Source organism: Oreochromis niloticus, unplaced genomic scaffold, assembly GCF_001858045.2.
Source record: "Oreochromis niloticus isolate F11D_XX unplaced genomic scaffold, O_niloticus_UMD_NMBU tig00007915_pilon, whole genome shotgun sequence".
NCBI classification, from domain to species: domain Eukaryota; kingdom Metazoa; phylum Chordata; class Actinopteri; order Cichliformes; family Cichlidae; genus Oreochromis; species Oreochromis niloticus.
In genome coordinates this window covers 1-22,284 of record NW_020328843.1, presented here as the reverse complement: position 1 = coordinate 22,284, position 22,284 = coordinate 1, and the positions used below count along the sequence as shown (strand labels likewise).

Below are 22,284 nucleotides of genomic sequence, written 5' to 3'. Positions count from 1 at the left end.
ACATCGTGAATTGTAAATAAAACAGGAGAATGAGCTGCATGGTTAGTTATAATTTACTGTATTATATTATAATAAGTTACTCATGTCCGGCTATTTACAAATCAATACCTATTATCCATTACCTATTCCAACATAGTGTTTGCATAAAGGCTTACAAAGAACAAATAAAACAAATTGAATGTACACAAAATACAATAGTGTCACCTTAAAAGTACACAGAGTGAGCTGACTTGGTGGAGGTTTGGTGGTCTTCTATTAAAAATCTTCACTTAAAGATTTGAACTTAGTTAACTTAGTTGTTTTTTTTCTTGCATGAACAGGTAGAAGTGTCATTCAGTCTGACATAAATGTAGCCTAAAATGCTTTTCTCTCATCCTCTGCTCAAACTAACAGATGTAGGTCTGTTGCTTTAACACTGGGTGTCTATTACATTCCTATGTGATTTTAAAAATTGTTTCCTCACAGGGCGTCTTGACTATGTGGTTGAACGCCCTGCAGAAGAAGGCCTTCCTGAAGTCATCAGGATCCTGGATGACACTGATACCCAGCGTATCAGTGAAGGTGAGTGTGGTGAGTATTTTTCTCTCTCTCACTCTCCACCTCTTCTGGTGAAGCACAGGACACTGATACCCAGCGTATCAGTGAACGTGAGTATGGTGAGTATTTTTCCCCTCTCTCACCCTCACCCTCTTTCCATGAAGCACCATATGCTGATGACGGTGAACAGGAAGGTGAGTACCCCCTACCTACCTGTAGATGATGAAGAGGTGAGTGAACCGACTGACAATTCATCTGACTGGAACGACTCAGAAGAGTGGGGGGATTGGCTTAGCGATGACTCGGGGTACGACACCATGGATGAGAGAGATGATTCCCCTCTCATCCGGGAGCACCCTCCAGAGCCGTTTTGGCACGATTGGCAACCCCCTATTGCTCCAGGTGCTGCCCCATCGGCCAGGCCAACGCCCCACTCTTCCCTCAAGTTGTTGTCCCAGTTGGTGATCCGCCAGCTGCTCCTCCCTCAGCTGCTTCCTCTGCTGCTCCTCCCTCAGCTGCTTCCTCTGCTGCTCCTCCCTCAGCTGCTTCCTCTGCTGCTCCTTCCTCAGCTGCTTCCTCTGCTGCTCCTTCCTCAGCTGCTTCCTCTGCTGCTCCTTCCTCAGCTGCTTCCTCTGCTGCTCCTTCCTCATCTGCTTCCTCTGCTGCTCCTTCCTCATCTGCTTCTCATCTGCTCCCTCTGCTGCTCCTTCCTCAGGAAAGAGAAGCCGAGAAGACCTCTGCCCCGAAGAGGTAAGTGCAAAGAGGTGCAAGGTAAGTGACACGTTCGATGCCCCTTCAACATCCTCAGGTTCTTTTGGAGTCAGACGTTTCTGGGAGAGCCTTTTGACTTTTCTCTTGATGACAGTGACTCTGATTAGTTTATGTTAGAACATGTTTTTAACTTTGTAACTCTTATATTATTGTATTGTATTGTTTTTTTTTGTTGATATGTGACATTAATATTACATTGTAACTGAAAGGTAGTTTGTAGTTTTATTATTGTTATAGATGGAGCTAACACCCCACCCAGAAGACAGCCTTACCCCGACCAACCCGATGAGAAGGATGGATGACCAAGTGAAAAACTGGAGAGTGGTGCTGTGTTCCAACTATGTAAGTTATCACCTCACATTGACAACAAACTGTCTTGAAGACTAAACTCTTCCAATAGTTGGTATAAATCATCGTCCTATGTCAGCAGCACTGTAGGTTTAGCTTTATTTATATTTTTCATGTGTATACGTTGGGTTTAAAATTGCTTTTTAACAACATACTGTGAAAATGCTGTTTTGTGTTAAAATGACACCTTTCTTGTGTTATTGCTTTGCAGGGAAGCTGAGCGTGGACAGAGCTGCACAGAGGACCAAGGATCCACTCTCAGCACTTCATACCTGACTGGCCACAGCACCACCCCTCCTCACCTGGGTGAGGAGGGCCCTGACCCCACCTCCACAGAGGGAGTTGTGAACATGCACTTCTGTGTCGGTGGGTTTAGGAGCCTCCTCACACACACACGGATGAAGACTGTCACTGGAAGATGTCTCCATTGCATCAGCAGGACCTAACCATTTGTAAAATATTGCAGTTTGTGATGTTTTATACATGTTTTTATTGCTTCATTTCAAACTAGGAGATATAAAATAAACCAATTTTCATAATATTTTCTGTATATTTAGTTGTTTTCTTAATGTTATTTGGAACATCATTGCAACCTGTCAGCTTTTTATTGAGGATTTAGAAAGTTGCCGGTGGCCCGAGTGTGTACAGTGGGGTGTTGTTTTTTGTCACATGGTGAAAGTGACCTGATGGGGAGCAAAAAGAACAACTGAACAATTTGGGGATTCACAGACTTTGGTAATCGTTAAAAAAAAATGAAGAAAAATTGTTCTGTGTGAACTAAAAGCTCAAATATAAACCATCCTGACACACTGACACAAATGATCTGCTATCTGTAAGCAGGACAGTGTTTTCATGAGCCTGGGTGAAGCTAATTTGCATGAGTTTAACCTCCTGGTCAAAAACTTGCATGACTCTGTTAGCACTGTAACTTTCTCCTGTTTATTTATTAATTTGCTAATTGTAGTAGATTAATACGTTCACCAACTGATTCTTACTCGGCCTGAATGTTTGAATGTTTGCAGTTTCAGGTCCTACTGATCAGTTTTAAGTACTGTAGAAAGTGAGCAGCAATTTAATCAAGTCCTGGGATGAAATGGGACAAAAGGGTAATGTGACAGCCACATTAGTTCCCTTCCCTCGTTTAACAAAGTGTAAGCAGACTGCTTTAACCTGCAATTTACTGCATGTTATTAGGCTGCATGGTGCAACCACAGTCTGCTAACCACCCGTGGTGATCGAAGGTTTTGAGGTCTTGCTCGAGCTACTGATGAAGTTTTATCAAAGCTTGTTAAGTTTCCCAACCACATTTCATCCTGATGGTCCAAGGCTTACATCTTTATGCTCACAAACGTACTTCTGTAATTAATCAGTGACCGATTTATTACTTTAAGTTACAGTGTGAGGGGCATTAATGAACATAAATCCGATTTAACTGGATTATGTGTTTAGGTCAAGAGACACAGACCTTCATCTTTCAGAGGCTCTTCTTGAATGTCTAATCACGATGTTTGTGTTTGTCTGCAGCATCACTGCAGCAGAGAGGGTGTAACACAAGGCCACAGTCATGTGGTATTCTTATTCTTATATATGAAAAGGGTTCACAACTGAAAGTAAAAAGTAATACAGTTAATGCACATTCATCTTAGTTGACATAAGCATAAAGACAATGTAAATAAGATATGAAAATAGTTTAAAAGTTATTATTTTTCATGTTGCATCAATGGTTGTCATTTTATTGAGGAGAACTGCGATCTGTACAATACTAATCTGTAAAATCTCTGTAAAATCAACAAATCCATTCTTTTCACATTTTTATTGGTTCACTCTTTCACATACTAAAGCCATGCAAGTACACTGGGCGGTTGCTTTTAACAGAATCATTTGATGATTCTGATGAAATGAAGTATTGTTTCAATGAGCTGTGAGCTGTGGCACCAATAAAACTGTCCACATCTGTAAGCTATGTGACACCAACAAAAATGAACACATGAAAATCTAAAAACTAACTAATAAAGGAAATAACTTCTCCACTTTTCTGTTGAGTGACTTTTGTTGTTGTCATTATGTTTGTTTAAACAGATTCTTGCTTTAGCAGTGAAAGGAGTCAGGTAGGGCTCCATCAGGAAGAGGGCCCAGAGGTCCTATCCCCCCACCCACTTCCCTGGGGCTTGAACATCAGTGGATTTCCACTTAAGCAAAGTCTCATCAAGTTCCTGCAAACAGCACCACACACACACTATCATGTACGGAGCAGAGTGTGGATGCTGTGTCTAAGACCATGATCATTGTGTTTCTACCATCTGGTGCAAGCTTCATCTGTCTCACTGTGTTCTCCTAAAGGCCAAGACAGCAGGACAGTGAAATCAATCTCACTTATAGGTGCCAGAAATCAGTGGATATGAGATTAATGGTGGTAATCAGGTTATACAGTAGTTGTCTTCTCAGCAGGTGGGAAACATCTCTCTTTATTTGTTTATGTACATGTGTGTATCAGAAATCTATTTTCCTGTACAGCTCAGGTTTAAGGCACATTGTTGATCTAATCTAAAGAAGATCAGTGCCTTTTTAGAGTCAGTGAAAATACTGACATAGGTGACGTTAACCCTTGACTAAGAGTTTTTTAGTCAATTGTTAATGGGAAACACATTTCCACACCACCATCTTCTAAGCTGTGATGCTACATGTGCAGCAGCAAACGTCCAATTAGTACCGATCAGAAGGTCGGAGGTTCGATCGCTGCCTGATCCGGTCTGTATCTCAAAGTATCCTTGGACACGATACTGAACCCCAAACTGCTGAGTATGAGTGTTAGATAGAAAGAACTTAGGTACAGAAAAGTGCTTGTATGAATGGGTGAATGAGGTGTATAAACTGCTTGAGTAGAAAAGTGCTATTTAAGAACAGGGATGTGCAAGAATTTGCTAGACATGCTCTTCTTTTTCCAAAACTAAAAATGTTATTTCAAATTTGGCAGCCCGTGTGTTAAAGAGACTGAAGAGTAACTAAAGGGCAAAGTCCAGGAATACAGCCAAACTCAGGAGATCAGTTAGGAGCACAACTGAGCAAAGGTGATTCAAAAAAATGGAGAGAAACTCTGCCATGCAGTGACATGCTGAGCAGACTGGTTTACAGCCACAAGAGAGACTCAGCGTTCACAGGTCATAAAATCTTCAGGGAGCAAAGCTCTCAGAGAAACTATAATGCAATCCACAGATACAATACAGTCACTAAACTCCAAGTGAAATGTTAAACAGTAGGAGTGCATGGATAGCTTTTTGTACAGCTCTTTCTTCGTATCCTTTTTTCCCGATTCTAAAGTCTCTTCAGAGGCTTTGCAATTTGTCAAACAGCAGCTGGTAAAAAGGCTTTTGCAGTGAGGCAGGGAGCCTGTTCAAACCAGATTATGCTTGATTTGATGACTGCAGAGAACTTGGGGCTGACAGCTCAGATTAGGATCGGTTCTCCCTTGAAAAGGCATTAGTGTGTTCTGTCATGGCAGGATTTCTGTTCAATGTGCACAGACAGTTAGTTAGGGCACCAAAGACACCTTAACCTGAGGAATCATTACGTGACACCCAAAGCATCTGAGCAGTCTTATTCCTTCATCTGAACCAAATTACTCAGATTCACAGATGTCGTGCACAGCAGACCTGCAATACAACACTGAATAACAGGAGTTACGCCTGCGTTTGACAGGTCAAAATGTCACAGGGAGCATTTCAGTTAAGTTTCATTCCCCTCCAGAAATCACTTCATGCATAATTAACAGGAACCTTTGAGTAATGAAAGCACTTAAATGAGCCTTTCCTTACCATATTCCACTTTGTCACCAAGTTTTATGATGAGAAGGGTTTTTTCTACTTCTGTTGTGTTTTTTTTATATTGTTATTATTATTTCTGTTGTAATTTGTGTTTGTTTTTTGTTTGTTTTTTGTTCAGTTTTTCAGCTTGTGGCATTTTTTTCTGTTTCTATTGTGTTTTATTCAACTTCCGTTATGTTTTACATGCTTTTGCAAAGCTAAACTCTAAAAGATTATTTATTTCAGCTTGTTTACATCCACACCTTACAGCTTTTTATGGGTTGATAGTTTTCCTGATCCAATCTGCATACTCAGGATCACAGAGGTCCATGAAGGCAGCCGGTGCTCTGCATACAAAGTCCGGATCTCCCACAAAAGAAGAGACCCCATAAATCCTGCCATTATGAACCACTCCTCCACCAGAGTCTCCCTGCAAGACGGAAATACAGTTTCCCAGTTTAATGAAATCTTTCTGTATTTGAATGGTTAATAAATACAGCTGTGAGCTGAGGGATCATGCACACTCACTCGGCATATATCTTTCCCAGGACTTTGTCCACAGAACCAGTGTTGATAGCTCTTGACTCGGTGGACCTCGGGGAATTTTTTCTGTAAAATATCATTGAGCTCTGTACAGCTGACAACCTCAGTCTCTGCACAGTGAAGAGAGGGTGATTTACCAGGTTCTAGAAAAAAGAGACAAATTAGTTCAGCTTAAAGCACTTTTTTAAAAAATGATGCAGATTTGTATTTTATGCAGAAATGCAGCAGAAAGAAATAAAATGGTCTGAGCTCACAGGAAAAGCTTGTTTTTACTTTGAACACATTAGAAATGAAGCAAAATACAATTTCAGTACAAATATCTGCAACATCTCTTTACTAATAAAGTAACAGTTTGGGGGTTTGTTTTTCTTAATACAACAAATTTGTTAAAAATCATCTTACTTCTTTTCTCATTAGCTAGTCCGGTGATGGCACCATAACCTGCGATCTCAACTCTGGAATGACACAAGAAGTGTTTGGATGCTTTTCTCTCCTTTTTTTTGTCAGTTACATACAAATACATATATACTGATTGTTTTGCACGTTAACTTTGAAATGTTGCCCTGAGGCCTGTACTATGAAGCAGGATCTCATCTCTTCAGGTAACTTCAGAGTTCTATATGAAGGATTTTGACTTCTTACCAGAGAAAATTGTAAGATTAACCCTGACCTGCTGTTATATTAGTTATGTCCTTTATACAGTTTTAGTCACCACTTTATCATCATGCGCCACACCTGGCTAGCATGCTTGCACTGTGCTTGCTCAACGCAGTGGGAAACCATTCAAGCTCACTGCAGCACATGCTACTTCCTGTTTTAAAGGGCCTTGTAGCAGCCCTTGTTACATGCGTGGGCACGGAGCATGAAGCAGAAAGCACAGCTTAAAAGAGAAGTTGATATACCCGGCGGCGTGACACTGACTGGTGTTTTACGTTTTCTCAAGCCAGCTAACACAAAGTAAGCCAAGCCTTGTTGAATTTTCTTTGTACTATATCCCTCTGGTTAGGTTCAAGCTTAGAGATCATTTGTCCAGAAAAGCAGCATCACCATTCCTGGAAGATCCCTTGAAACTTTCAACTTTAGACCCTCCTACTGTACTACATGGACAGTGGGAGGGGCTAAAATTCTTCAATAGCATTTTTTCATAGATATTTTTCAGTTTGCAGCCTGTTTAAATTCTGTTGTTATATTAAGTTTTATTTTCTCTTACACTAATAAACAGCAGAAAGTTTGTAGCTGACAGAATAAAAGCTGAAACTGTCTTTCAAACATTAATTAAATGAAATACTTGATTAATGATCCATCAGATTCTCCTGTGTAATGATAGGCCGTGATATCAGTCAGGATTTTTGCTGTTTTTCTTGCTTGTCTTCAAATGGGCTAGACTTTATTGATATAGATTTCATCCAGTCTTATTGAACAAAGGTTCTGAAGTTCTTGCACATTCATACAGCGCTTTTACTACTAAGCTACCCTACAGCAATTTTACACACACACACACACACACACACACACACACAACACTGATTTTTCTGCAGCAGCTGTTACCTTCAGTCTGTATTATGCATTTAAACCCTTCATATTTTTCTAATATTACAGTTTTATCTTCCTTTTTAAAACCTGCATTGCCAGTATAGTTTAGCCACATCCATTAGGATTGAAAGCCCTGGTTAACTTGACTTGATAACCAGGGCTTTGAATTGATAAGCAGCTTCTTGTGAGTACTTATCCGGATTCCCACTGTTGTGTTAAGATAAAGGAAAGATATTCCACATATGTTGAACTCACTTCACAGCACAGAGCTCAGGTCAAGAAGAAACTTTAAGAAAAAAACTTCAAAGCAAGAAACTTAGAGTCGCGGGAATATAAATGTATCATTTCAATCTGAAACTGAAGTTAGCACGACGGGTCAGTATCTGTCAGAACACATGAACCTGAAGCAGAAACATCCACAACTCGCCTTTTAGGAGGTTCATCACAGTCAGGTAGTTTTATAGGTTGGACATCAGAGCTGCTAGGTAGCTGCAGCAGCATGATGTCATGAACTCTGCCTGTGCTGGTGTCTTTGTCTGTATAGATCTCAGCTTCTGCTGTTATCTGCACTTCTTGCTCCGGACCCCCTTGATGCACACTTAGATTTGCAAACATGATCCTGCATGTGCACAGCAAACATAAAACTTGATTACTGATGGTCACCATATTCTATTTCTCATCTTGTCTGAATGTATTTTACTTTTTACTGAATAGCAAAAACATGGCTACTAGACATTCCTTGGGTTCACAAGTTTTAGTTGCTGCTCTGATCTCCTCACCCTCCTGGCTTCAGACAGTGAGCTGCAGTCAGAATCCAGCGGTCACTGATCAAAGAGCCTCCACACAAGCTGGAAGGTCCATGTGGATAAACTGCTCTGAGCTGTACATGATACTGTCGCTCACATTCATCACCTCCAATGATTCTCTTTTGCAGAGCCACCTCTGTGTTCACCGTCACACCTGAAAGAGGAATCCCCCGCCCCACCAGGTCACTGCCAGTTTTTCTTTGTACCTGTAAAATGTCTGCTCTCAGACGTAAGGCAGAACCACGCAGTAAGCACCAGAGCCATTAAATATAGATACTGTAGCTGAACACTCACTGATACACAGAGAAAAGAGAAGAGGCACCACACATAGTGTTGCTGCCATTCACTCTCTAATGACTGCCTTTCAGTTTGAATATTGGACACTGCATAGTCACATAGTGTCATTATGAAGCTTTATCAGCTGCAAATGCAAAGCTCCACACATTTATGCAAAGTTACTTATCGTCTCTTTTTGCTTTTGGCTTTCATAAAATGACAGAAAGGAAATGAAGGTAAAATGTTTCTATAGAGAAAGTGCTTCAAAATAATAATCAACAAAAAATAAATACAAACATTAAAAGACTATAATAATATCCACTACCTAAAATCAAGCCTGTACAAATTAGTAGAGCTGCTCTTTAAAATGTTCAGACCGCAGAGATCAAATATAATATTAGTGCATTCCATAGATTAGGAGCCACAACCTTGAAGACACACTTAGTCTCTTTTTGTTTTCAGCCTAGAACGAGGAACCACCAGCAGGTTTCTGTCAGAAGACCTCAGTGACCTGCACCTTATAGATGGAAGCAAATGAAGTTTGATCTCAGCTTCATGCTCTTGTTCTGCTCGTGCACTCACTGATTTGAATTACATGTTCTACATGCTTCAGTGTATCTCACTGTCAGTTTGTCAGTTTGTGACATTAATTCAGAGGAATATGGTGTAAACCAATGATTTATAAACCTAAAACAGGCCATGATCACTAACCAATGCTAACTTTGAGACGCAATGCAGAACATATTGTGCCCTCTGTGTGGCTAATGGAGCTCTTAAGAGTAGAAGAGCAAAACAAAAGAAAAAAACACTTCACTCATGAGACTCCGACTGAGTGCTGACAGAGAGCGAGTGGGTTACCTCTGTGTGACTTCAAGCTGCAGAGGGTAAGGCTCTGACTGTGCTCTGCGTATATGTGCCGAACAGCAATTCTGAATACCCACCGTGCACAGTTTCTGAGAGGTTTGGCATAACTCGATGCATTTAATCATTTTCATATTATACAGACAGAATTATGCAGTAAGAACCAGCAGTTAAATATAGAAACTGATGTTGAATACTCACTGATACACAGAGGCAAGAGAAGAGGCACCAGACACAGTGTTCCTGCCATTCACCCTCTAACAACTGCCTTTCTGTCTGAATGGTGACCATTGTATAGTCACCGGTGTCATTATGAAGCCTTATCATCTGAAAAGCTGCAACGCTGCACACATTTATGCAAAGTTACTCATCAGCAGTTTTTGCTTTTGCCTTTCATAAAGTGGTTGGAGGGAAATGAAGCTGAGAAATGAAACTTTTACTATTGTGTAAACCGTTGATTTATTACCCTGAATATATATAGAAGATATACAGTATGAACTGACCATAAATGTACTTTGGTCAAGACCTGAATTAAGTTTCATCCAAAGGCTTGTGGCTCAAATTTGAGCCGGGCCTGACAGCTTCAGCAGAAAGACGCTGAGGGTCCTGTCACTGTTGTTGATGTCTCTGTCCTGAAAGATCACAGACTGCCCTGTGATTTGTGGTGTTTCTTGTGGACTCGTAAAAGGATTTATTTATATGATATAGTCTTCACAGATATCAGATCTCAGGCCAGCGTGAAAGAATTGTGTTTCATCATATAATTACAGTTCCTGATAGTTGGACCAATCAAAGCCAAATGAACTGAAGCTGTTCTGGTGATGGCCCAACATCATCATCTGTACCTCAGCAAACTGTCTCTGTTCTCTGCACATAAACTAAAAATATGACTATATTGTCATGAAATGTACTAAAGGAATTAACAGTGCCCTATGTCTCCATGTGACTATTATGTTATTTTGCTATATTATTATATTATTTCAATGTCATTTTTATTTATACAGAAAAAGAATCACAACAACAGTTGTCTCAAGGCGCTTTATAAGGTAGACCTACAATAATACATACAGAGAAAAACCCAACAATCATATGACCCCCTATGAGCAAGCACTGTGGCGACAGTGGGAAGGAAAAACTCTCTTTTAACAGGAAGAAACCTCCAGCAGAACCAGGCTCAGGGAGGGGCGGGGCCATCTGCTGCGACCGGTTGGGGTGAAAGAAGGAAAACAGGATAAAGACATGCTGTGGAAGAGAGACAGAGATTAATAACAGATATGATTCAGTGCACAGAGGTCTATTAACACATAGTGAGTGAGAAAGGTGACTGAAGAAGAAATACTCAGTGCATCATGGGAGTCCCCCAGCAGCCCACCCCATTGCAGCATGACTAAGGGAGGATTCAGGGTCACCTGGTGCAGCTCTAATTATATGCTAAGGAAAGTTTTAAGCCTAATCTTAAAAGTAGAGATAGTGTCTGTCTCCTGAATCCAAACTGGAAGCTGGTTCAATAGAAGAGGGCCTGAAAATTGAAGGCTCTGCCTCCCATTCTACTTTTAAATACTCTAGGAACAGCAAGTAAGCCTGCAGTGCGAGAGCGAAGTGCTCTAATAGGGTGATGTGGTACTACAAGGTCATTAAGATAAGATGGGGCCTGATTATTTAAGACCTTGTATGTGAGGAGCAGGATTTTGAATTCAATTCTGGATTTAACAGGAAGCCAATGAAGGGAAGCCAAAACAGGAGAAATATGCTCTCTCTTTCTAGTCCCTGTCGGTACTCTTGCTGCAGCATTTTGGATTAACTGGAGGCTTTTCAGGGACTTTTTAGGACATCCTGATAATAATGAATTACAGTAGTCCAGCCTGGAAGTAATAAATGCAGCGTCACTCTGAGACGGGATATTTCTAATTTTAGAGATGTTGCTCAAATGGAAGAAAGCAGTCTTACATATTGGTTTAATATGTGCATTGAAGGACATATTCTGGTCAAAAATCACAGCGTTACTGGAGGCCAAGGTAATGCCATCCAGATTAAGAATCTGGTTAGACACCATATTTCTAAGATTTTCAGAGCCGAGTACAATGACCTCAGTTTTATCTGAATTTAAAAGCAGAAATTAGAGGTCATCCAGGTGTTTATGGCTTTAAGACATTCATGTAGTTTAACTAATTGGTGTGTGTTATCTGGCTTAGCTAAGCTAAGGTAGAAAATTCCTAAAAATATAGTGAGTGAAAGAGAGTGTGCTTCAGATGAAGCAAGTGAAGATTAAACTATGAAATAAGAAGTTATCTATAAGTTTTTAATTATTTTGGCTATCCAGATAAGCTACACAAAAACACAACCATGTGTTGGAACAGGAAGTGATAGGAAGTGAGAACAATGACCTTAGGACAGGTGAGATTGGTCAATGGTAGAGCTATTTTCCTGAAATTACGCATGTTACGGTTGCCAACGTGTGTGTGCGTGCACGTGATAGAACTATATGAATGGAGGCCAGCGCAGCTTAATTTACAGTTAATTTATGATCATTTATAGTTACTGCCTTTGTCACCCTTTATGTGGGATGTATAATAACCATGTAGGCATGTAGGTATATCCAGAAATAACATCGATATTAGAAAGCAGCAAGTCAGTAACTGAGATGTTTGCTTGAGTGAATAACATTAGCATATAGCTCATGCTAATAATACATCTTCACATTTTTCTTTTCAAAGGTAACAATAGCTTAGCGTTCTTGCTACTCACCATGCTGTAACACAGGTATATGTTAGCAATGAAAACGTTTAGCAAATGTTTTTTAATAAAGGCTATCGTGCTAATTAGCCTTAGGATTTGCTGAGGTCTTGGTTCCAGCTCTAGTGGTCATAAGTGAGCTTAGGTCTGTGCAAGCCTTTGGCACGAAAATCAGTCTTGTAAAGCTCACTTTTTTCCAGGTGAGCCTATAGCACATTTGTTAACTGTCAGTCCTGACTGTACAGCTTCTAATCAGAAATAATTACATTTTGTTCCTGTTTTTTTTTCTTTTGTTTGTTTTGTTTTTTGCTTGTTAATCTTTTTCTGTCAACAGGATAGCTGAAAAAGTTTTAAATGACTCCTGTTAAAATGTTGTAGGGCTGTAGAGTGGGGTCATGTTAACAATCCATTAAAATTTGTGGTCTTCAAGGTCAACTTTATGATTTATTGGGTGAAAATTGACAAAAAGCTTTAGAACTTAGAAACTATTATTCCTACAACTGTGCTGTGTATATGGCATAACATATAGCAGGAACCTATAAAGGTAACTGACCTTTGACCTCTCCTTCAAGAAGGTATTTGTAATGTCTACAGTGATTAGACATGCTTAATAAAAACAGTGTGGGGCACAGAATATTTTTGTGGGCCAGTGTTGAACATGTCAGTAACACTGAGGGTTACACACACTTTGCCAGGTACACCTGTTCACCTGCTCGTTAAACACAAATATCTAGTGAACCAATCAGATGTCAGCAAATTGAAGTATTTAAGCATACAGACATGTTCATGATGACCTGCTGAAGGTCAAACCAAGTATCAGAATGGGGGAAAGAGAACGCGTGGTTGTTGGTGCCAGATGGGTCTGAGTATTTCAGAACTGTTCATCCAATGAGCTCACAACATTACCTCTACAGTTTACAGACTGTAGTGGCAATCCAACCAGCAAAAGGCCACCTGAGGGAAACTGAAGTATTTCCAACTCATCCTGGTGATGAGGTCAAATACGGCCACTACTTTTAACACTTTTTGTGGTAACTTGTTTTTAATTTTGCTGCATACAAGCTGAATGTAACTAAATCACATGACCTTTTATCGTCCTTGAACTTATTTCTAGTACAACATTTAATATAAACACTGTATTTTATTTAAAAAATAATTATTAAAAACTCCTTTTAATGTGTTAAAATCAGCCCAACTGTTATTTTAAAATGTAAATAACAGTTGGGTGTGCAACCATTATAACCTACAACACAGAACATCAATGTACTTCTCATACAACTAAAATAAACTACTGCATATAGTACTTATTTATAAAACATATAGTCATTTAAAAACACCATCTACTACTACAGTTGAAACCAGATGTTTACACTTAAAAAAAAACCCAAAACATTTTTTTCTTTACCGTCAAACATCAGATAAGAGTAAACTTTTTTTTTTTTTAGATTAATCAATGTCAACATATTCTTTGTATTCATGAATTATCAGGATAAAGAGTGAAAACTATGTATTTTCTTTTATTACTTTCATCAAAGTCAGAAGTTACATACACTAAGTTTACTGTGTCTTTAAACAAAAGGAAAACTCCAGATATTTTCTATTTTTAGCTTAAAATGGTTCGATAGGTTAATTAAGTCCATTTGAGTTCATTTGTGGCACACCTGTGGATGCATTGAAAACCACACCCCAAACACAGAGCCTCCTTCTTTGACATCATAGCAAAATCGCGAGAAATCAACCAAGACATCAGGAACTTAATTGTAGACTCCACAAGTGTGGCTCATCGTTAGGTGCAATTTCCAGATGCCTGAAGGTCCCACATTCATCCATTCAGACAATAATAGGTGAGAATAAAAAGTACAGGAATGTACAACCATCATACGCTCAGGAAGGAGACCTTCAAACCTGACCCAGTTACACCAGTTCTGTCAGAGGAGTGGGCCAAGATTCCAGCAACTATTGCAGAAAGCTTGTGGAAGGACACCTGAAGCGTTTGGCCCAAGTGGAACAGTTTCGGGCAATTTTACCAGATAATAAGGACGTGTATGCATACTTCTGTCTTTGATGAAAGTTGAAAGAAACATAAAACAAACAAACAAAGTTCTCTCTCTTTATTTTGAATGTGTAAACAGATTCTACAAAAAGATGTAAACACAAATCATCCAAAGCAAAATAGTCAGTTCCCTTTGGGCATGTCATGTTCTAGTAGGAAGATTACACTATGAAATAACAAGTTATCTATAAGGTTATAATTAAACTGCTGCACAGATAAGCTACACAAAAACACCACTATGTGTTGGAACAGGAAGTGATACTCTACCGCAGAGAGAGCGAACACCAACTGGATGGCGCTGTAGTCTGCACTATAGCTTTTTATTATTTATTCACTAATGAAAAAGCACACATATTGCAGCTCTTCCTTTTTGCTTACTGGATCTAGAACACCATTTAGATCATAACAGCTCCTGATCAGGATGAATTTCATTTTCAAATCAAATTTCATGTCCCAGTTTCACAATTTTGTAACATAATATTTCAAAGCTTGCTTATGGGCTTGTTTTGGAGCAGACCAATAGTCAGGCTCGTCTTCACCCTTACTGTCAGACTCTGAATGATGGTTCTGCTATATCTCACCTGGCTGAGTGGGACACAGAGTTCCCACTGCAGGAGCTTGGTTGAGTCTGCCTCGACCATTTCCTGTGTGCCATACCGCTTCACTCTCTCCCCACCTTCCTGTCTGCTGTCTGGCAAAAGGCCTCATGTTCTGAAATCTCTTCCTCTCCATATCTTCCAAATCTCTTTGAGTTTCTTTGAGCAGAGATTCTTTTGCAGCTGTGACAAAATATAGAACGGTTTCTGCAACCAGGGGAGTAAAATGTGCTGCAGTGTGAGGGCGCACAGGTGTAGGTGCTTGAAAAGTAACAATGTTGGAACCGTGTGCAGGAATGACAGACGACAGAAGAACACACACATGCAGGCACGCTTCAGAGTACTCTCTAAGGAGACTCAAACTACTTATGCACCACTTAGCATGCAGCTTTTAGTCTTTCTGAGAAAAAATCTCACTCTGTGAACATGACATTTGCTTCAGCCATGTTCATGAAGCCCATTCTCACTGTGACTCGGGTTGAACTGCATTTTCTGTCTTAGTTATTGCTAAGGAGGAAGGTGAAATGCACTGGCTGACGGTCGTAAAGTGACTGCCTCATTCAGTTAAAAAGTCTGGTCTGAACATGGACTGTTAATCAGTGGCCCCTCCATTTTTACTTACAGCTATTCACAGAGGCAGAAAGATGAGAGAGCAAAGCAAAGAGCCTGCTGTGTTTGTATGAATTTCTGTTTTTGAACACTTTGTTTGCATTTCTGAATCAGAATTAAATGTCTAAAGAAACACAGCTTTTTAAAATCGCTTTGTGCAAAATATAACAAATTTCCAACTACATTGCCCATTGTGTTATTAAAACAGACACTGTGATAGCACTATCCCTGTACTTTGTTATACAGTACTTCTTACCACCAATTTGTCTTGAGGACTCAAATTTAAGTGCACAAAAAGTAAAAAAAAAGAACCTATGGTAATGGCACTTATTTAAAGTGATGGTTTTCCAAAGCTGCTGCTATGAGTAATGGCTCCAGAGATTCAGGTGCTTAGCTGTTTGTTAATTTGTGCACTCCCCGCAAAGGTATTAACAACTGATTAGTGTAATGGGAAATTTTAAGACTCTTTGTGAAGCTGACCTGACTCAGTGAAAGGCTCCATATTTTGTCATGTTTTGTCATTCTGTCTTCATGCACTCAGAAAATATTTATGCTGAATGCTGATTTTAATTGAATTCGTGTCAACTTTCTGTGTCTTTGTTTTTTTCAGTAAGTCCCGCGTAAAACATGAAGTTTAATGGAATCTGGCCAAATGAAATGTACTTGATTGGTATGTATTCACTTTATTCTGAGCAATCTTCCTAATAATTTGAATAAATAAACAGATTTTATTTATTTCAGTTGCATTAAAGTATTGTTTTGTGTTATGATGGCAAAGAATAATCTTTCAGGTATACCCCACGATCATGCATCAGTTATCTTTCGCACACAGTGTTCTGACCGTATTCTGTGATCGTGGCAGTGACGTGTAAATATTGGAGGTTAGCGTCCCGCTTTGTAAAAAAGCACGTGGACCTGCTGGTAATTTGAACCAATGCAAAGTCAAATAAAAGTCACAGAGAAAACCTGATTTATTTCAGATTTCCACAACATTCGCTGCTCAGCTACGAGAGAGGATAATACAGGATGTGATTAAGCCGAGCATAACCATTATAATATAATGTATATATAAAACATCTAAAATTGTTTCTGGAACTAGGGTTGGGGTTTGTATTGGTTAAGAGAGTTGCTAATACGTCGTGTCTGCAGGGTCCTCGAAATTCCGACAAAAACAGAAGGAAAAAAAAGAAACACGGGCGCGTGTGTGCGCGCGCGTGGGTATTGTAGGTGGAGGCTGTTCTTACAAACCCCTCAGCTCACAGAGCTCTGAGACAGTCTCCGCTGTGCACGGCTCCGAGTGAGTCTGTTCTCAGCTGAAGTGCAGACCGGTGAAAAACAGTGAGCGGATAGTTGTAAGTATTTTTTTCCCTTCGTCATGTCTTTACTCTCTGTTTAAAGTGTGCAGGACAGCCTTTTTAATCCACGCTGCCGCTAACACGAGCCTGTGAAAATGAAGCGTCGTTAAGTTTGTCTTACTTAATAACATAAACTTGATGCCTTGTCCAAACAAAAGCAGCCATTGCCGTCAGCTGGCTGCATTTTCATTTGCATAATTCACCTGTGATAGCGGACAGCACACAGTCATAAACTCGTGCTTACATGTAAATACATCAGGTGAAGGTGGCTGGTGTCCGTGTTTAGGTTCACTTTAGCAGTCTGTGCTTTGTGTGTTGCTTCTGTTTTGTCCTAGTTGTTGCTGCGTATTGGTGGGATTTATTTAATCTCTAATACTGTTTATTAATGTGAGATATATTTCGCGTCGTGTCTCTGGAGGTGCAGCAAGCCAAAAACATTATCAGTCATGGTGCTCATCTGTCTGCTGCTGATACAGAACTCCTGGAATTACTGTAAAATTAGGATTTTTGTGTATGTGGCTTTTAAAAATGATACAGGTGGAAGTGGAGGCCTCGATTTGCTCTAAAGGGTCACACATACAAAAAAAGACACTGGAATAGAAACTGGATAAAGAAATTGAACTCAAACTAAAAACGAAAAATGCAGAATTAAGAGGAATAGGAGTCACAAGAGAAGAAATGAGGAGAGAGTGAGATGAAGAAGGGTGACATGCGGTGTAGGGGATAGAAGAGGAGATGAGGGGAAAACAACAACAGGGTAGAGAGGAAATAAAGATGAGGAAAGAAGAGGAAGGAATATGAAATCTGCTCCACTATCACTGATAAGGTTTAGAACACTGTTATTGAAGCCCTGCTGCTTGAATTAATGGACTGCCGTGAAACAGGTAAAAAAATAATTAACCTCTACGTGACCCTTTGTTTTCTCTTTCTTTCACTGTCCGAGGAAACAGAGCTTTTAATTTAATTGGTCACCCACTCTTTAGCTTTTAAAGCTTTTCATTCTTGTCTGTTCACCTGTGGTACGTTTTTTTTTCATAAACTGCATGTGTCCTGCACGCTGTGTAGGAAGAGGATAAAAGTGTTGCTGATATTGGTTTAGCAGAACTGTGGCAATGCACGTAAGCATTAATGCACCCCCAAAAAATCCTGTATACCTTCCTAAAAATCTACCCTCCACAAGCAGTGTGACACTGTGGGTGCTGCACAGTCTCCTGTGTTTTTTAACTTCAGTCACTCCCTTAGGGCCAAATGACTCATGTCTGCACACGAACACCTCCCTGTGTGTTTATCTATCCATAGATAAGTCCATCCATATGTGTCGACCATAACCGTTCTGTGACCATGTTTGCATTTGCAGATCTTTGATCCACATGACATGCTTGTAAGAGTATTGATCAGACTCTGTGCAATCTGTGAGCACTTGTCAGCTTTGTAATAAAAAGTGTGGAGGCAGGCAGCGGTGTGGAGGTGGCTGGGATGCAGATTGGATCCAGTCCAAATCTGTTAATTAGACAGCAACAGAGGAAGTAGATTCCCTGAGGGAGTAGGACTAACGGATAGCCAATTAGCTGATGGTGTATCTCTGCTCAATCTATGCTCTCCTGCTTCGAGTGAAATTGCTTTAAAAAAAGAAAAGAACATTACTGTGTTATTATTGTATGTCATAAACAGTGTACACACATCATAAACCCACTATTTTCCCCAAAGAAATATCACAGATGAATGTTTATAGTGCAAATGTTTGCCTTGCTGAAAGCATATATGTGTTTTTGTGAAAATACAAGCTTAGGATCTTTGTACTTTGGGCTAAAGTAACTTACAAATGTTTACTGGTCTGTCTTGCAAAGATGGGGCTATTTTTAGTAACTGTAGATATTGAATAGGCTAAATTTAGTAAACCAAAAGTACAGTATTTCACACTGATAATATGATCACTATTTTAAACATTACCTAAAGTCAAACACTGTACATAAAATTTGGACCCAATCACAACAAGAGCACACACTCTTTTGTGGACTACTGCTTTGAGCTTCAAGGTTGGCATTTTGGCTGTCACCATGTTATTTCTTTGGGAGTAAACAATGGCCATATTTGGATGAGAGGATGTAGTATTAGCAGCTAGTTAGCAGCTAATGTGGTTTATCTTGATTAGCAACTTGCATACATAGACTGAAGCATATTCATACAGTATTACAATTTAAGTCACAGAGCTTTTTGTGACAGAAGACATATAATTTGCCAGATAAACCTGTTAAAATGGTCCGAAAGAGCACAAACATGTTCAGTGATTTTTAACTAGCTGAGGCGTTACGTAGCATTTGCTAGCAGCTTTAGCTACCCTAACCCTGGAGACTGCTGCCAACCTAGAATGAACTAACTTTGGTAAGCTTTTTTAAAATGTTTGTGCATTAGCATTATTGTTGTATTTTATTGGCATATAATGCAAATTCACAGATGCAGGAGTGTGTTTCAAGCTCCAGTCTCTAAATGTTTTGTCTACACGAAGTGTACATATACTTAGGTGTGTGCATGTCCAAGCTGAAAGCGTCGCAGCAAGGAATTCAAGTGGTGATTTTGTGCAGCATCACCATCGTGTGATGATCAGTTGTATCCACAATTAGAACTAACATTATAAATCATATGAAATAAATGGACAGATGCACATAAATGTATACAATTTATGCTGCAATTCCTTGGCACCTTCTTAATGATGGCATGATAAGCAGGGCTCGCAAAATTTCAAAATCCCTGGTAGCCCTTCAGGCAGGGACTCTTCAGTTTTTGGTAGCCCAAAATAAATTTAAGTAGCCCGAATAAAAAATAGGGCAATTTTTTTATTGATGTTTTCTTTCCTGTTTTTTTTCCTTTACAATATTATACATTAAAGTATATATTGTAACGCAAACAAAACATGAATCAAAAAATTGTTGAAACACAAATTACAACATTGTATAAAAATTACAATCATCAACTCAAATACTTGGTTCTAATTGAACAGAAATTTCTATGAACTTGTAAAACTGTGTAGACCATGAATCAGTCTGTGTCAGGTCCTGAATTTGAAATTTACTGAAGTCACGGGTAAGGGGTAAGTGGAACCAAGATCTAGGACATTTTTTTTTTTTTGAAGTTTGCAAAGACTGCTAAATTTTGCCAATGGTAGTTCACTCTTTGCAACATAGTACGCTGTTCTAAACAGATGTTTCAGGTTTATTTTTAGTATGTTCTTTGGTGTTTGTTCTGGGAAAGATATTGCAGACTGAGCAATAATGCATTTCTTGCATTTCTCATGGGTTCTAATGGGGTCTTTCTTAAAATTACTGGTCCCAGTAACAAAGGCGCTTGTCGACTCAGAAATCGAGGGAAAACCAACAACACACCCGGCAGAACATTATGTTATTTACAGGGGTGCACATAAGTGGTCCGCAGGTGCGCATTCGCTGTCAAAATAAAAGACGCGCACCAGATAAGAAGTTGCAGCGGGTGTTTGCATACATATAAAAGGCACTTTTTGTCCGCTAGAGTGGGATTTTCACGGCATATTCTGCACCACATTTCTGTGCGTTCATCATTTGTTTGAAGCCAGCTCACCTCCTGCAGCCACTTTTCCGAGAATACAAGCTTCTTTTGCGATTCGGACTCCTTCTGACGTTTCTTTGGAGGTGGAGGAACACCAAAGTAATTGCTTAAAGGAGCTTGCTTCGACATCTTTTAGAGTTCTAAACAAATGTCTGACCTCCTCCAGAAAATCTTATGTACGCAAATACGCGTGTTGCACATTCTTATCTGCTGCGCGTCTTTTATTTTGACAGCGAATGCGCACCTGCGGACCACTTATGTGCACCCCTGGTTATTTAGCTTGTCATATTCCAGCCACAGAAATTCTTTTGTCCATGAAACCATAAAGCTGCACTTTCTTTTTCCCCTCATAGTCTGATTTGTCATAAGTTTTCCGTTTTGTGGTCGGCTTTTCTTTGGCTGTCACTTCTTCACCCTGACCTGTCTTATTTGGCTCAGCAGAACTAAAATATATATCCTGCTGCTTTTACACACGCACTCACATAACGGTCAGCGATTCTCTGCGCAATCAACCTCTCACATGTTTAAGCTTGCTGTGGGAAATTTCACTTGTCACATTTGAATAGTAAGCTAATGAGTGATAAGACGATGCCAGAGGAATTGGTGCGCAATTAATCGTCACTCACCAATCAGTACTGCCGCTCTCTATACACAGTTCGCGCGATCGCAAAGTGAAAGCAAAAAACAGCAAATTCAAACGCGATTTCAATATGTCACATATTGACAGTAGCTCATCGATGCCAATGACATAATTACCCAGCTACATTTTCAAAAGAATGCAAAAGCATTGACATATATTTTCCCTTCCTATGATAGCCCGACGGGCAGGGCTGAGATAGATTCTGGTAGCCCGACTGGAAAAATCGCTAGCCCCGGGACGTCGGGCTAGCGATTTTGCGAGCCCTGATAAGTAAGGCTTTGAAATCTATTTTGTGCAGTGAGTGATGGTTACTCTTCCCCATTTCCCATGACCCTTTATGACCCTTTATGACCCTCTGCAGCCTGATGGCCACACCACCAACAGTCTTTGCTTTTTCCTGTCCTATTTTTTATATGCTGGGAATAAGGGCGGCAAAAAAGAAAAGACCAGACTGACATTAAAAGAAACAATAGAAATGCCCTAAAATGCACTTAGTGAATGTAACAATAATGAGCGGCCCTTTGGGCAATCAGCAGGCATTCACTTCCCCAACGAAACAGTTGCCAGACAGGCGTTTGTGTTAATGGGGACCTTGTGGCCTCTAGATTGCATCAGCAGGTTGTTTGTTCCAAGCTGTGGATTGAACAATTACAAGGTATTACGCAGGCATCAACAGAGTTTTCAGTGAGGAGGAAACATGTTTACCACCAGTATCAACCATGTAATCATCACCAGGCCTCTTAAAAGAGAGTCACCATTAATGTTAGTATAAATGCTTTCCAAAAATTCAACTATTGAAAGGACATCTCTTTGCCATCTCTTATGCGCTCTTTTGTCTTTATGAGAGGTTAATCACACCAGAAATATGAGCGGTTAAAGACAAATTGATGGTTGTACAAAACGTAATGGTGATGGGAAAAAACCAAAACATAAAAAAACCAAAACATGGAAACTGATGTTAAAAGTGTTTATTAAAGCATCGTGCACCAAACTGCTGTGAGCATGAATGTGGATTTTTGAAAGTTTTCAGCTGTTCCTAAGACACAACAGCTGAAGCTCAACAGCAGGTGCAAGCTATTTTCATTAGCAGAAACCAAACAATAGTATCCAGGTTTTTATGTGCCAGGCAATTGTCGCTTCACCAGCTAATCTCTAGTACAATACTGCTAGTGTCGCTTTGCAGTTACGAGCAAGCATTCATTATGGAATAACTGAATTTAGGATTCAGTGATGTTGTGGATGAA

The 22,284-nt window shown here is 39.7% G+C and overlaps 2 long non-coding RNA genes across 2 annotated transcripts; one reads left to right on the top strand and one right to left on the bottom strand.

The window, feature by feature from the left end:
- The first annotated feature begins 1,545 nt into the window (after nt 1-1,545).
- Nucleotides 1,546-3,686, top strand: LOC112845572 (uncharacterized). The gene is made up of 2 exons (XR_003218414.1): nt 1,546-1,650; nt 1,868-3,686. It is a non-coding gene; the product is annotated as an uncharacterized LOC112845572 (long non-coding RNA).
- Nucleotides 3,687-3,795: 109 nt separating this feature from the next.
- Nucleotides 3,796-9,772, bottom strand: LOC102082094 (kallikrein-8). The gene is made up of 7 exons (XR_002059165.2): nt 9,677-9,772; nt 8,312-8,492; nt 7,960-8,151; nt 6,402-6,454; nt 5,985-6,142; nt 5,720-5,886; nt 3,796-5,306 (listed from the first exon to the last, which is right to left on the bottom strand). It is a non-coding gene; the product is annotated as a kallikrein-8 (long non-coding RNA).
- Between the last annotated feature and the right edge of the window lie 12,512 nt (nt 9,773-22,284).